Source organism: Tachyglossus aculeatus, chromosome 19 (assembly GCF_015852505.1).
Source record: "Tachyglossus aculeatus isolate mTacAcu1 chromosome 19, mTacAcu1.pri, whole genome shotgun sequence".
NCBI lineage: Eukaryota > Metazoa > Chordata > Mammalia > Monotremata > Tachyglossidae > Tachyglossus > Tachyglossus aculeatus.
The window spans coordinates 10,637,811-10,654,426 of record NC_052084.1 but is presented as its reverse complement, the minus strand read 5'-3'; the positions used below and the strand labels follow the sequence as shown (position 1 = coordinate 10,654,426).

The 16,616-nt window shown below is 42.0% G+C and overlaps 1 protein-coding gene across 3 annotated transcripts in view; it reads right to left on the bottom strand.

Annotated features, from left to right (window-relative positions):
• Positions 1–16,616, bottom strand: part of ESRRG (estrogen related receptor gamma) — a 449,507-nt gene that overhangs the window by 220,108 nt on the left and 212,783 nt on the right. The window contains exon 2 of one of the 3 annotated variants that reach the window (XM_038760936.1): positions 512–619. The exons of the other annotated variants lie outside the window; for them this stretch is intronic. The gene's annotated coding sequence lies outside the window, so the exon portion shown is untranslated. The remainder of the gene's footprint in view (positions 1–511; positions 620–16,616) is intronic. 3 annotated transcript variants of the gene reach the window in all.

The window sequence follows — 16,616 nt, the reverse complement described above, 5'->3', positions numbered from 1 at the left end:
TCGAGGTTCATCTATCATTCCTTCAAATTTATCTTCCTTTCTGACCTGCCAGGTGCTCCTGGCATGATGAATGGAACGGGGGCGTAATTCACTGAAGTTTGCCTATGCAGACTATAATCAGCAACAAAATGTTTTGTGACATTTTGGCATAAAAGATGACTAACATAAATAAAAGTCATTGTATGTTAAAGGGCAGTAAAAAATAAAAACCACATACACACACATATATAGACATACACACATATAAAAAGAAAGCAGTAAAAAGTCTGATTTAAGCAGGAGAAAGACAACCTCTCCAAGTTAGAGGAAAAAAATGCTTATCTGCTATTCTTCTCCAGAGAGACTTTGGCAAGTATGGCGGCATCGTGTAAGTAACACTATTCACCCTGTAGATATCTAAGTTGCCAAATTCCAGTTGGAGAAATCTGTGGTACTCACCCCAAACTCCAATCTTGCAGAGAGGCAAGGCTAAACATCCCTCAACTATTGGATAAGTGTATCCCCGACTGACCTGTCTGGACGACAGGACCTGGTATGAACTGAAGGGCTTCTATGATGATGGAATCTTCCCACAGGAATGACAGATGAGTCTTGTTCCTGAGACTTCAGGACTGAGAACCTGCATGGCGGAATTGGTTAGAGTGATGAGGATTGGGCAGGGCCACTCTCACACTCTTGTCCCTAGTAGTAATAGTAATATTTATAACGTGCTTACTGTGTGCAGGGCTTTGAGCTGTGCGCTGGGACAGAATTCACAGGTGGGAATTATACACGGTCCCTGGTACCTCGTGGGGCTCAGTCGAAGAATGTGAGCCTCATAGCCCCTGCCAAGCATGGCCCACTGAGGCCGTAGATGGGATGCCTGGCTGCCTTAATATATTCAAAATGACATATGAGGGCTTTGCAAGTGTGAGGTCCTGGGTTCAATCTCTGACAGCTCCAGGAAGCTGGAATTTTCCTCTAGATTGTAAGCTCATTGTGGGCAGGGAATGTGTCTACTTATTGTTACGTTGCACTCCCCCAAGCGCTTAGTTCACTGCTCTGCAAACAGTAAGTGCTCAATAAATACAATTGACTGTCTTTACATCTTTGCCATTCAAAGTTATTTTGTGGTATTTAATATTGTGCAGTTGCAAACATGCAAAGAAACAACAACAGGAAGATTCTAGAAGACACGACATCACACGATGACTGACCGTCACAAATCTTGCAGCTAGTGAAAATTAAACAGGCAATTCAAAGAGGAGTAATCAATCATCAATGGTATTTACTGAGTGTTTTACTATGTGCAGAGCACTGTACTAGTCCTTCTAGTCCTAAGAGAAGGCAGGTCTAGGTATGTGGCATAGTGAAAGGCCTGTGTCATCTCGGACTTTCAAGGTCACAAAATTTACCTCAGAATGAAATCTACCCAAATCCTTCCTTTACCTCCAGCTCAATATAAAGGTTATGGGGCCTTGGCCATCACTTCAGATAGCAAGAAGAAAATCAGAACTACCTTCATAAAACTCTGCTGCAAAAGACCAGCTCCCATTTCTGGAATGTGCGGAGCAACGCATTGTTCTGACTTAAAAAAAAAAAAAAATCAAGGTACTTTAAAATTGCCGTTTTCAGAAAATCATTTGTCTTCTGCTTAGCTTTTTAAGTGGATATGCACAAACCAATTACACGATCCTTCTTTAAAAGACCTTTGCCTCAAGTTTTGTTGTGCTAGTATGTTAGTAGAGTGAAGCAGTGTGGCTCAGTGGAAAGAGCACGGGCTTGGGAGTCGGAGGTCATGGGTTCTAATCCCAGCTCCCCCACGTCTGCTGTGTGACCTCGAGCAAGTCGCTTAACTTCTCTGAGCCTCAGTTACCTCATCTGTCAAATGGGGATTAAGACTGTGAGCCCCAAGTGGGACAATGTGACCACCTTGTATCCTCCCCAGTGCTTAGAACAGTGCTTCGCACATACTAAGCGCTTAACAAAATGTCACCATTATTATGTGCTTTGTAAACCTGCTTTTATACAGGAATTGATATCTACACTCTTTGCTGGTTTCCTGAGTAACTCCAAAGCAATGTCACTTGTCAGTAATGGCACGATCCCTTCATTCTTTGTTAAGTATTTTCTCACTGCCTCCGTCTCTCCCAGTATATATTAATATCTAATTTCCATGTTGGTTATAAAGATGCAGGCAAACAATTTCTCAGCCAAGAAGATATTTCAGAAGCTATGATAATCATGACAATAGACATCTATTTATATGAATCAGTAAGCAGTTTGCAAACTATCTTTAGTATTTTGTTGTTAAAAGTTAGAACTTTATTGCATATTTAGGTAAGTTCCACTAGATCATCTAATTACCAAGTTCTTTATTTCATAGAATATGAGCTCGGCTTTCATGAACACTAGAATGCTTTGTCAATATAGCTCAGAACAGGGCTAATTATTATCATTAATGAAAGCCCAGAGTGATTGTAACAATTTACCTTGCTGCATTTTATTTGTTTTATCAGTTTGTGGGATCCCAGACTTATATCGTTTACAAATTGGTTTGTTCTCTTTTTATGGGTAACAGGTCAAAGGAGGTAAAATGAAGCTTTCTATACACGGTTCAAAGCAACTATACTTCCTATCAATGTTCAGGAAGCTAATCATTTTTGTATACCCTTCAAAGTTCTACATTCAGCATCTACATTCAAGTTTTCTTCGCCTCAGATTAGATGGGTCATCTTTTCGTTTTAAGTAAGGTATAAACTTGGGAAGGGGAAAATGGAGCAGATCACTGAGAGACAAGGGAGAAAGGGAGAACAAGAAGAGTGAGGAACAAGCAGAAAAAGCTACTGGGAAGAACAGCTGTGGGAAGCGGCATAGCCTAATGGAAAGATCACAGAACTGTGAGTCAGATGACCTGGATTCTAATTCTGAGTTTTATCACTTGCCTGCTGTGTAACCTTGGACAAGTCACAACTTCTCAGTGCCTCAGTTTCCTCAACTGTGAAGTGGGGAATCCTTATCTGGTCTCCCTCCCTCTTCAACTGCAAACTTCACGTTGGGCAGGGACAGTGCCCAACCTGATCTGATTAACTTGTATCTACCCTAGCACGTAGAAAGAACAGGATTTGAACATAGTAAAGTACTTAACAAATACCATTTTTTTAAGGGAGAGAAAGTTCAGGACACTTGAGAGTGAGTCTCTTACAGTTGATCCAAGGGAAAGAGCAAGGGGATGGCAGTCAATCAGGTGAACAGAGTTCTAGTCACTGCTCTGCCAATGGCCAACTGTGTGACCTTAGACAAGTCACAGCCCCTCTGGGCTTCAGTTTCCTCCTCTGTAAAACAGATACCTCCTCTTTCTACCTCTTGGATGACAAGCCCCAGTTAGGACAAAGCATATTAGAGAAGAAGCATGGCTTACTGGAAAGAGCACGAGCTTGGGAGTCAGAGATCATGGGTTCAAATTCCGGCTCCGCCAATTGTCAGCTGTGTTACTTTGGGCAAGTCACTTAACTTCTCTGCGCCTCAGTTACCTCATCTGTAAAATGGGGAATAAGACTGTGAGCCCCACGTGGGACAACCTGATAACCTTGCATCCTCCCCAGCGCTTAGAACAGTGCTTTGCACATAGTAAGTGCTTAATAAGTACCATCATTATTATTATTATATAGCTGATCTGATTATTTTATATCTACCCCACTTCTTGGCCCAGAGCCTAGGCAAATAGTAAATGTACGATAACAAGCATAAACAACCAACAGGAGCTCAATGAATTAACAGCCTCCCTGCCATGTTGTCACAATCTTGTTCTCCTCCTTTTCTAGGGTCACTGCTGCCCTGACTTAGCACCCCTAGACTGTAAGTTCATTGTGGGCAGGGAATGTGTCTGTTTATTGTTATATTGTACTCTCCCGAGAGCTTAGTACAGTGCTCTGCACACAGTAATCATTCAGTGAATGAATGAATGAACGAACCAGAGGCTTGATATTCACGGACCTCATAAGGACAAGCTGCCTGGAAACACTACTTTCTGTCAGTGCCCAGCACCGATGTCTACTAGCCCACAGTTATCATCACCAAGCAGTAGCAGTGCCAAGGATGGGCCAGCTGAACTGGAGCTGATGCAGCTCAGGCTGTGCAGTGACTCATGTCAGTAGCAACCACCACCTCTGTTTATTGATAATGGAGGCAGCAGGAGGCAGGGAAGGGGAACCATGGTATAGCCTCTGGCCCAGTTCCACAACCTGGTGAGGTTGACCATAACCTCACATCTCCAGGCCTAGGTCTGGACACCAGAGAACAAGGGATGAGCCCAACAGATCCACAGCTGACCCACTCCAACTCTGAAGGGCCTGCTTCCATCACCTGCTCTGCCCAAAGGTCTTTCAATCAATCAGTGGTATTTACTGAGCACTTATATGCAAGGCACTGTATTAAGCACCTGGGAGAGTACAATACTATCAGGATCAACCTGGCAGTGCCATGCCTGGGGAAAGACCCCATGGGGTCACTGCCTTTGTCCTACCTACTGTCACCCCCACACAATATGTCAATGGAAAATTTTGAGGAAATAATAATCACGGTATTTGTTAAGTGCTATGTGCCAAGTATTCTACAACTACTGTACTCAAATGAATTTGAGTTTCCTCTACCAGTGCCACTCACTCCCATTTTCTCCCCCGTAGATCACACAATATAACTGAGATGACTGTTTCCAAATGACAATGAAACTTTTCCAGATAATCAGATCAGAAACAGTCCCTTATCCTATATGGGGGTCACAGTCTAAGTAGGAGGGAGAAGGGGTATGAGGAATCTGAGGAACAGAAGTGAAGAGATTCACCCATTGTCACACAGCAGGCAAGTGGCGGAGCCAAGATTAGAACTCGGGTTTTCTGACTCCAAAGCCTGTGCTCTTTCTACTGCAGTGACAAGAAATAACTGTACCATTTATTTTTTCAGATGTTTTTCTCTTTATGAGGAAGAGCACAAAATTAGGAAGCTCTATCTGTGGTGAAATCCAAGGGAATTCTTTAGGTCTGGCTCTCTTATGTAATCAAGTGGAAAAACTGCCAGGCTGAGATCAAGAGACCTGGGTCTCAGTTCCAGCTACACTGCTGACCAGCTGCGTGATCTTGGACCAGGCTTTTTCATCACCTTCCTTAGCTGCACAATGAAACCTGGCCCTATTTATCTCATCGGGGTTCAGGAAAGGAAAGTACAATATTACATGAAAGGATCTTGGGCTCTTGGGAGCAGAGATGCTAAAAAAATTCAGCTTATTTTTTAATGCATTTAACACCAGCTCTGTCTTCTAGCATCTCTCCAATCTAGTCCCCACAGAAGCAAGTTGCCATTATTATATCTTTTTTTAATTATCTTAACCTCTCATGCAATAATCTTCTGCTTTTCTACCTTCGTTGCTCACGCTTCCCCATCACTCCAGGTGTCTTCCACCTTAATTCCAGGTGCACAGTTCATATCTAGTATCGTGTTTCTAATTCACATCTTCCTGCTATTATTTCTGTGGAACTTAGTCTTGAATGATATCCCCATAGCCTTTAAGCATATATATTTTGAGAACCCTTTTCATCTCCGTCCCCGGCCGCTAGTTTCTATTTCTTCAAGTGATTTCATGCATGTTCCTGTGTTCACTTAATATTGCACCTACTTAAATGCTAATTACAAAATCCAACTAGAGTAAGGTCACCGAGTCCACTCTGCTACTACTTAGTTTATCCTTTCTGTTTGGAATGTACCAGTTTAAGACTTGGTCACTGATATTCCCTATTACTATGACTGATTCATCTGTTAACTTCTTTTGCACTCATTTGGCCCCTAAATATTTCTCCACTGTTTTATTTTGTGATCTCAGGAACTTAGAAATTTGAGTTTCCTCAACTAGGGCCACTTGACTCCCATCTTTTCCCCCCGTTTTCAGTATAACTGAGTTGATTTTGTTTCTAAATGAAAATGAAACTCTTCCAGGGTACAAAGCAGGGTCTCAATGGTATTTATTGAGCGCTTACTGTGTGCAGAGCACTTTACTAAGCACTTGAAGAATACAACAGTTGGTAGACATGTTTCCTGCCCACAAGGAGCTTACAGTCATGTGAAAGAGGAAGACAGGCATTAAAATAAATAAATTACAGATATGTCCATAAAAAGGCCTTAAGAAGGCTCTCAGTTATAGCTGCTGATACATGATGAAACTGTAGCTCAGGTGGTGCTAGTGAGAACTAACATGTTCAGTTTAACACAAACATCTGAACTGTACCACTTAATTTTCATTTCTATTCTTTTAAATTTTTTGATTAAATTTGCATCTGGAAGTAATTGGCTTGGTTCAGGTTGAATACTGTCAGACCTAAAAGAAATGAAAGGTGTTGGCTTTATATATATGATTCCATTTCTCTTACCTTCTGTACCATTAAAGAATTGGAAACCAGATGACTGTATCAATATTTTCCAGCACACACTCCATTTTTTTAAATGACAGGTTAAGTTTGAATGTATCATTCCCTTTTTTCCCTACTCTTTTTCCTTTTGAATATCTGTTGGTGAGTCTGCTTTGGGTTTGAGAAGATACTAGCGTTGCTGAACAATGAAGAGATCACAGTCAAGAAAATACTGAATCATTCATATGCTTTAATTTTATATAACTGGGCCATCCCTTTTTTCTTTTCTCCCAGTAAACCATTGTCCACTGGATCTACCCTGGATTCCTGGTAACAAGAAGAAAACACTTTCAAAATGTTTCCCTAGAGACATTCAGAGCTGTTGCCCATGTGTTCACTCGAATCCTGAACAACCAGTACAACAAAGATTACCTTTGCCGTAAGAAATGAAAGGATTAAGTAGGCTTTTTCTTGGGAAAAAAATCTAATTTCTCAGTTGTTTTTAATTCAGGAATGGCATATAAAGGTAGCAAAATCAAACCACTAGGGAAGGAGAACTCCTAAGGCTTGTATTACTCCTGTAAAATCGCATCACTGTCCAGAACACAGGTAAACGCTTAATGAGATTTGATTTAACAAAAGTTACTCTTAAGCAATGCCAGCCAGTGCTGTTCAGTATAAAACCAAAGTAATTAAAGGGAAGGATCCCTTTTCCTCTAGACTGTAAGCTCCTTGTGGTCACGGAACATGTCTAACAACTCTGGTATATTATACTCTCCCAAGCTTTTATTACAGTGCTCTGCACAGTGTAAGTGCTCAATAAACACAACTGATTGATTTTTCTCCAGCATCTCATCCACACAGACTGCATCATCACTGAGCGTGGTAAGCTAGAAAGGGAAGGGTGCTCACACACTCCCTACCATGTCACTGAGGAGACCATCTTCCCTCAGTCTCTTCCCTAATGCCTCCTTTCCTCTAAGCTCAATGGGAAGGACCCTTGCCGCCTTTCCTGTGTTTTGGGCTCAGAGGAAGGGACCCATGGTTGAGTAATCTCTCAGGAATAAGTGGTACAATCAAGGCCCAAAAGCAGAGAATCAAAATAAGTAACAGGGAAGGTCAAGAGAGATGGCAGAAGCAAGAGACTTTCAGAGCTTTTAAGGTAAATGTAAAAGGGCATCCTTTTTGAACATTGTTTATTATTTTGCTTCATCTCCAAAATACACTACTTAGTAAGTCATTAGTGCTAGGGACTAAACGTGTAAACTAAACTATTGTGGTAACATTTTTCCAAAGCTCTATGGGGGAAGGAAAAACACACAGATGGAGAATACTATAATGAACTGACAAGTTCTATTTAAAAACTGTTTGTCAGCTGTAGTTAAGTTGACACTGTCAGCATGGCAACACATCATAACACTTTGCATGTTTTGTTGCATGCTTGAAGCAGCTACAAAGCACTGAGATAACGGAAAGGCTGAAAGAATGGCACAGGACTATGCCTGATTTGGCATTCTATTGAAAATAGGTAAAATGAAAAAGGAAAATGGCAGTTGTGCAATTTTATTTTATAAAAGAAAATTTCCTAGTAAATGTTTCTTATTGGAATCAGTATGGCCTAAGGGGCCCATAACAGTGGATCCTGACAGGTTACTGCTCTAATTATACCTTTGCCAATAATTTTATCTGTCTTGGTTTTTGTTTTTTTGTTTTAATCTGTAAAATGGAAAGAGTCCTCTTAACCAAGAAAGAGAAATAAAGAGAAGTTGTTATTTGGGGGAAAACCAGCTCAATCTCAGTAAGTGGAGGAAATCATTCCTTTCCGGGTTTTGAAGAGTTTTCAAAGTTTACCCACCTACAAACCCAGCTGAGGCTCTCTCCTCAAGCACATGCCTTCTTCTCTATGAGGCCTTCTCCCAGTCCCGCTCAAGTGGACTTCATAATGGCATTTCTCCCTAGCAGATAAAGCAGATTCTTGCCTCCTTGGTTTAAGCCCCTTCCTTCCTACAATCTCCTAAACTGTTACTGGCTAGGCCACCAGCCAGGTCACCAGCTTCTATGGTTCCCAGACCCCTACAGGTACCCACCTCCCGGGCCTAGTTAAACCAATTTCCATCAGGCAAATGCTCCAAAGCTGTGAATACACAAATATATACCCAATGCCAGTCTTATAATTTGCTTGGGTCATTCCTGGAACAGTCAGGATGTTACAGGACACATATTACAGAGATAGTATTATACAGATAAACAAAATATTGGCATCAAAAAGGCTGGCCTACTCAGGCTGACATCATTACTCCAGGCACCTGTGTTAGGGCAGAAGGTGCATAATGAAGGAAAAATAAACTGGTCCTGATGTACACTGTGTAATCAATCAATCATATTTATTAAGCACTTACAGTGTGAAGGGCACTGTACTGAGCACCTGGGAGAGTATAACAGAATTGGTGGGCAACATAGATGCCAGCATAATTAGACCTGAGGAGATTTAAGCAATGTAACTTTCATAGTCCTTTAACCTGTACGCTCTTTGTGGGCAGGGAGTGTGCTTACCAACTCTGTTGTAATTTCCCAAGCACTTAATACAGTGGTCTGCAAACAATAAGCACTCAATAAATATGACTGAGTCACAGAACATTCTTTTCAAAAAGACACCGCTCACTAAGTGGATACGTAAGGTTTATCCTGTGAACTTTCTGAATATTCTTCAGAGTATTTTTAAAATTCCTTAGAGATTTAATGCCGACCAAATCATTTTTAAAATCTTAACTGGAGAAAATGATTAGGATAAAAATTTTTATGGTATTTGTTAAGTGCTTGCTATGTATCAAGCACTGTTCTAAGATCTGGGGTAGTTAATCCAGACAGATACAGTCCCTGTCCCATATGGGGCTCATAGTCTAAGTAGGCGGGGAGAACAGGTATTAAGGCCCCATTTTGCAATGAATGAAATCTACCTGTGATCTGCTCTGTACACAGTAATCGCTCAATAAATATTACTGATTGATCCAAACCAATTATTTTACCCTATGCACCACCAGAACTTTTACTGGAACCAGTGAAAAGGAGGAAAATTGATTGGTTTCAATTGAATTACTCTTTTTTCCCCTCTGCCCATTCTCCAGTAGTGGCACCAGTGAATAGAAACATGATCCAAAGTAGACAATCTTCTGGAGCTATATAGACAGCTGTTTCGAGAAGGTTAAAGCCAAGGCCTGGATGCTTCACAAATTGTATAACTGACCTCTGAAAAACTGAGAATGAAAGTGCCCTAGTCTAGGGCCCAATAAATGCATCCTACCACCTGCCTTCAGAATTTGTCACCTGACTTAAAACCCTTAAACAGAAGAAAAAAAAAAATCTTACCTGTTTTTTTTGCTAGTGTTTTGGGGAATAAAGAGCAGGGCAGTAATTTTTGCAAAAGTGAAAAACTAGCATAAAAAACGCAACACCTGATTTGCCCAATGTAGTACATCAGGCACATTTGGAAGTAGCAATAACTCTTTCAGGCCAACAGGGCCCCATTTACTATATAATTGCTTCAGTGGACTAAATGGGACCCTGGTGGCTTCAGAGAGTTAAAGCCTCTTCCCAAAGTGCATAACTTACTCCCCGGGTCTAATTTACACAATAGGGAAATTTGATTCAATAGGAACCTTGGGTTGATAGTAGCCTCTGGCAATGGCTGTGTAAAAATAGTACAGCAGTTGCACTCAGAAAGAAACATAGGGCAATGGTTTGCCTCCATTTTAAATCATTTCTGTCCAGAATTCTTCACAAAAATTGAAGCCTGGGATTTTTTTAATCAGTTCTCTATGCAACAGACACGTTGTGGTTAACAGGAGGGTCTGAAATAGTCTTTAACCCTGGAAGCTCGATGGCTTAATATTAACACGTTTCATGTTCTCAAGTTACTAAACAATGACATTCTTTAAAACCAATACATCATTTTGGTCGAATTATTTGACAGGTGGGAAGGTGGGTTTAACCTTTAAGTCATGATTCAGCATGGTAGTAGAGGGACTATCTTCATTCCTTCACCTGGGGAATAAGAAAAGGGGCTGTCTAGCCCACCTTTCTGCCCCTACCTGGCTGCAAAATTTTGATGGTCATGATGAGAAATACCACCTCGTCTCCCCCACCCCAGTTTTCTGAGTTCACAACCTCTCCCAATCTGAAGTCTGGAAGGTTTACTTGCCAATGCACTTTATGGAATCCTTAGTTGAAAAACACAATGTGTGGGAAATAACGAGCATTTCGCTTCTTAATAATTGTTTGGAGTTGTTTTATTTACAGGAGCTTTATTTCTTCCTAACAATACTAATGGTCCATTTTCATTCAATGATAGGATAAAGAAAAGGACCCTCTAGACTGTAAACTCCTTATGGGCAGATAACCTGCCTACAAACTCTGTCATAGTGTGCTCTCGCAAGACTTAGTATAGGGCTCTGCATACAGTAAGCGCTCAATAAATACGATTAACTGATTGATCCTGGTTACAAAGAGCAGCAGCGTATTATTGCCAACTCTTTAATCCCAGTTCTTGGGTGGGTCTAAAGCATTAGGAAGAATGACTGACCAGAATTTCACCAGCGATCGCTTTTTTTGGTGGAGAAAGAAGGCTCATTATCAATCTCCCCATCCAAAAGATCAAATTTAACGACAGGGGATTTTACTAAAGCTCAGCAGAAGAGCTGTTTTTTGGGTAGACTGACTGACAATTAGCATGTTGTCGGTATTACTCGTGATCTCTATGGAGCTATCATGCATGATTTGTTAAATCTCTAATTTCACATCATGTCCTCTACCTATTCCCCCCCGGCCCATCCCTATATTAAGCAAGGACTGGAAGTAAGTCCTCGCGTTAAGTGCACCACTAGAAAACGATATCAGGGTAATTTATTCTCTTGCTCACTATTTCTCTAAATATGCTCCCAAGGTTTCTGCCAGGTTACGGAAGACAGGAGGGGAAGAGGCAGAGAGGAGCTGTTGTCAGATATTTATAGCCCTCAATCGGAGCTTCGGAAACAAATGTGCAAGGGGAGAAAGCAAAGGAGAGGTGAGCTCTGCTGAGCGAGCCTCTGTAAATTTGAATCAAAGGGGGGAAAAATTGTATATAGCTCTCAGGGGTATTTTCAAAGGTTAAATAAATGCCATTTAATAGTCTGCTCCAGTAAAATCACTCACTCATTGAGAATAGAGCTATGTAACGGAATATGGCTTTCATCCAAAGCAGAAACAGAATTTGTCAAGTTCACCTGCAAGAACTTCCTTCAAGTTTCCTGCTTCCAAAAGCTGGGCCAGTTCATATACACAGTCTATTTCAAGGTAATTTTCATGAGGTATGAAGAAAAGTTGCTCAACTTCTGCGTATCATCATACCATTCTACAGTGAGTCACTCTCAAACAAGGTCTTTCATGCTGTTTCACTTTCATAGGGTAACATGACTCTGTAAATTGAGCATCTCAGGAATAATTCCCTGGTCTGCAACTGGTAGGGACATGGTTAGTGACCCAAAGGCCTTGCAATCTTCAATTCAGCATCCTGTAGCATTCCTTGTCTCAGTCTTAATTTCAATAATTGCTCTATTTATTAATCATTTACTAAGTGCCAAGCACTGCACTAAGCATTGCAGTAGATTCAATACAATCAGTTCAGATAGAGCCCCTCTCTTTCATGGGGCTCACAGTCGAAGGAGGAGGGAAAACAGATATTTAACCCCTGTTTTACATGAAGAAACAGGCACAAAGTGAAATGACTTACCACTGCTAAATTGTCAGCTCCTTGGGGGCAGGAATCCTGTTCTACTGTACTCTCCCAAGAGCTTAGTACAGTGCTGCATACTGTATGTGCTCAATAGATACCACCTATTAACTGATTTCCCTGGTGGTCCTGCTGGCAATCTTGGCATATCCAGCTGCCCACAAGCAAACTGACACCCTAACAACTGCTTCATCAATGGAAATTTTCAAAATGATTACAAAGTGCTTTGCGCCCCTCTTATGAATGGCAAGGGGGGCAACTGTGTGTCATCTCATATATTTAAGTGTGCAGAATTTTGCTGTGGGCTGAAGCCCAAGGTAGATAGAAAAACACATCCAGCAATGAGATCACTGTTCTAAAGCTCTTCTAATTCTGGAAAAAAAAGGTTCCCGCCATTAAGAGTTCAATATAAATTTGCACTGAGGCACAGCAAGCAATTTAGAAAGACTTGGCTTCCTGCTTCATAAGCATTCACAGCTACAAACAAAACTTCCTTGGCATCCCGAGCAATGACTTGACAGTATGAGAGAAAGGACCAAAAGTTGACGTCAGTCTAAAAGAAACCAACTCCAGATTGTTTTGGGTTTAAGGGAGAGCAGAGCTCTCTGCTCAATGGGCCCAAGGTAAAAATTTTCAAAGGGAAGAGTCTGAATCCAAGGGACAAACATCCACAGCCACAAAAAGAACTGGCATATTCGATACATAAATCACCCAGGTATGCAGGCCTTTCTGATATATTTAGCAGTTTCCCCCATCCACCTTCCCCTAACTTCATTCTCTAACCCTTTTCCATGTCGTTAGATTTAGCAGGAGCCCCAAATGAGAAAAATGCAGTAATACCTGTGGTGAAAGGAAGGTCCTTCCTTTAGGAAATCTCTCAGGAATGTTTTCTGGAGCAAACTCTTTCAGGTAGAGCAAGAATCTGTTTCAGCTGGCTAAGACCCCAGACTAGACTGTGTTCCTTCCTGGGAAAGAGTCAGAGTCACTACCCCTATGCATGAGTGAAAAGGGGGAGGGAAAAAAGGCTTTACTCAGCATACTCGAAGTTTTGCACAAGAAGCGCAAGCTAGAATGACAAAGACTCCAGATATTTTTGGTGGGGGGCCATCACTGGGTTTGTATGTATTTGTTTGTGCTCCGTGTAAGCAAATCAATGTGGGCCCCTCCTGTTTATTCACCCGCCCAGCAGACAATTTAGTACTGGTGGGGTGTGGCTGCACCCTGAGGTAACAAGTTACTTCAGGTGAATTCATGAGGGGTCAGAGCCCAAAGGCTGCAGCTCTATCGTCTCTTCATCCAATTTTTATCACCAAAACTCTGAAATCAAAGCGAGACTTAACAGGGCTGGGCCCCTCTCAATTCACTCTACAAGTAAATCTTTGACTCTGCCTTTGAGAAGAGACTGCTTACTTGTTGTAATTGTAAGCAGAGACCCAGAGACATAAACTAATTATCTTGGGAGAACTAAGCCTTTAAGCAGCCAAATTCATTTGGGCAAATAAACTTGGATTTCTCCCGTGTTTAGAAAAGAATCTATCATTTATGATTCCTTTTGAAATAATCAGTGCTTTACACAAAACCAAAAACAAGCAATATCTAAAAATGTCCAACACATATACCCTGATGGTTGAACTATATTAAGAAATCAACTCTTTCATTTTTCTCTTTTGGCCAGCTATGAAACGTCTGGTGTTGCAGTGTCTGGAATGTGGACAACCATTACATCAAAACCATCATTTATCAAACAATCTTTAAATGTTTTCTAATATATTTCATTGAGAGGCTAGGCCTGGCAGTAGACACTGAAACTTGAATTGGTGGCAGCTGCAAGCCAAAGGGGAAAGAAAAGAGAGAGGAGAAAGACAGGAGAGAAAGGACAAACGAAAAGACAATGGAGTGATTAAGGGGAGAGAAAGACAGGAGACAGAATCAATGGTACTTTCTGAGCACTTAACTGTGTGAGAACACTGTACTAAGCACTTGGGAGACCGGACAGGTACGATGCCTGCCCAGAAGGAAGAAACAGAAAAGGAGAGGACTGGTTAAGAGGAGAGCAAGAAAGTGTGTGTCAAGTTTATAAATATTTAAGGTGCACTGGAAACCCAATATTTGGGTTTAGGAAAATGGGAAGGGAAGTCCCCAAAACATCAATAAGGACATAAACAAATCAGAAGGACTGTAAAGGATTTTTAATATCAATTATTACGGCACAAAGGCCTGGGAGTCAGAGGGTCTTATCCCCACACTGCCACTTGTCTGCTTGACCTTGGGCAAGTCAATTCCCTTCTCTGTGCCTCAGTTACCTCATCTGTAAAATGGGCATTGAGACTGTGAGCCCCACATGGGACAGGGGCTGTGTCCAACTTGATTTGCTTGTATCGCCCCCACAGCTTTGTACAGTGCCTGGCACACGGTAAGTGTTTAACATACACCATCATTATTATTATTTTTATTGTTATTATCTGACTGAAAAAACATTTCTCTAATATGGCAAACTCTTTTTTGCACCTAGAGTATGATATCTAAATTCTGAGCCGAGACCATAACCCAACTAGACTGCAAGCTCCTTTTGGGCAGGGAAAGTGTCTGTTAACTCTGTTGCATTGTACTCTCCCAAGTGCTTAGCTCAGTACTCTGAACACAGAGAACACACAGATACAAAAGCATGATTGATTTTGTTGGCATGGATATTATATAATAAGACCCCCACTAGTTAGCCACATGTCTGGAAGCTATACAAACTCAGACACAGATGGTCTCCGCCCTCCAAGAGTTTACAATCTAAAATGGACATCTTGTAAGAAATACGGAATATTTACTAAGTACTTCTCTGTAGACTACATAAAATAGATTGCCCCGACCTCTATAGATACGTCATACATCTGAGTTTGGAGACACCAAAGACATTTAGCTTACTTAGAAAAGTTTTTCTAGAGGAAAAAAAATTCATGAATCGTATATAAACAAGCGAACAAAAATATGCATAATCTCAGATTCAGTCACTTTTCAGCTTTAAAGCTTGCACCTTCCTATTCATTCATTCAATCATTCAATCGTATTTATTGAGCACTTACTGTGTGCAGAGCACACTGTACTAAGCACTTGGGAAGTACAAGTTGGCAACATATTGAGACGGTCCCTATCCAACAACGGGCTCACAGTCTAGAAGGGGGAGACAGACAACAAAACAAAACATGTGGAAAAGTGTCAAGTCATCAGAATAAATAGAAGTAAAGCTAGATGCACATCATGAACAAAATAAATAGAATAGTAAATATGTACAAGTAAAATAAATAAAGTAATAAATCTGTACAAACATATATACAGGTGCTGTGGGGAGGGGAAGGAGGTAGGGCCGGGGGGATGGGGAGGAGAGGAAGGAGGGGGCTCAGTCTGGGAAGGCCTCCTGGAGGAGGTGAGCTCTCAGTAGGGCTTTGAAGGGAGGAAGAGAGCTAGCTTGGTGGATGTGTGGAGGGAGGGCATTCCAGGCCAGGGGGAGGATGTGGGCCAGGGGTCGATGGTGGGACAGGTGAGAACGAGGCACAGTGAGGAGGTTAGTGGCAGAGGAGTGGAGGGTGCAGGCTGGGCTGTAGAAGGAAAGAAGGGAGGTGAGGTAGGAGGGGGCAAGGTGATGGACAGCCTTGAAGCCGAGAGTGAGGAGTTTCTGCCTGATGCGTAGGTTGACTGGTAGCCACTGGAGATTTTTGAGGAGGGGAGTAACATGCCCAGTGCATTTCTGCACAAAGATGATCCGGGCAGTGGCGTGAAGTATAGACTGAAGTGGGAAGAGACAGGAGGATGGGAGATCAGAGAGGAGGCTGATGAAGTAATCCAGTCAGGATAGGATGAGAGACTGAACCAGCAGGGTAGTGGTTTGGATGGAGACGAAAGGGCGGACCTTGGCGATGTCACGGACGTGAGACCGGCAAGTTTTGATGACGGATTGGATGTGAGGGGTGAATGAGAGCAGAGTCGAGGATGACACCAAGGTTGCAGGCTTGTGAGACGGGAAGGAAGGTAGTGCCGTCAACAGTGATGGGAAAGTCAGGGAGAGGGCGGGGTTTGGGAGGGAAGACAAGGAGTTCAGTCTTGGACATATTGAGTTTCAGATGGTGGGCAGACATGCAGATGGAGATGTCCTGAAGACAGAAGGAGACATGAGCCTGAAGGGAGGGAGAGAGAGCAGGGGCAGAGATGTAGATTTGGGTGTCATCAGCGTAGAGATGATAGTTGAAGCCGTGGGAGCGAATGAGTTCACCAAGGGAGTGAGTGTAGATAGAGAACAAAAGGGTACCAAGAACTGACCCTTGAGGAACCCCTACAGTAAAGGGATGGGAAGGGGAGGAGGAGTCCGCAAAGGAGACTTCACTAATTTCCTACTACAGCCCAGCCCACACACTTGGCTCAGTTGGCCTGGAACTCCCTTCCATATATGCCACCTTCAAAGCCTTATTAAAATCACACTTCCTTCAAGA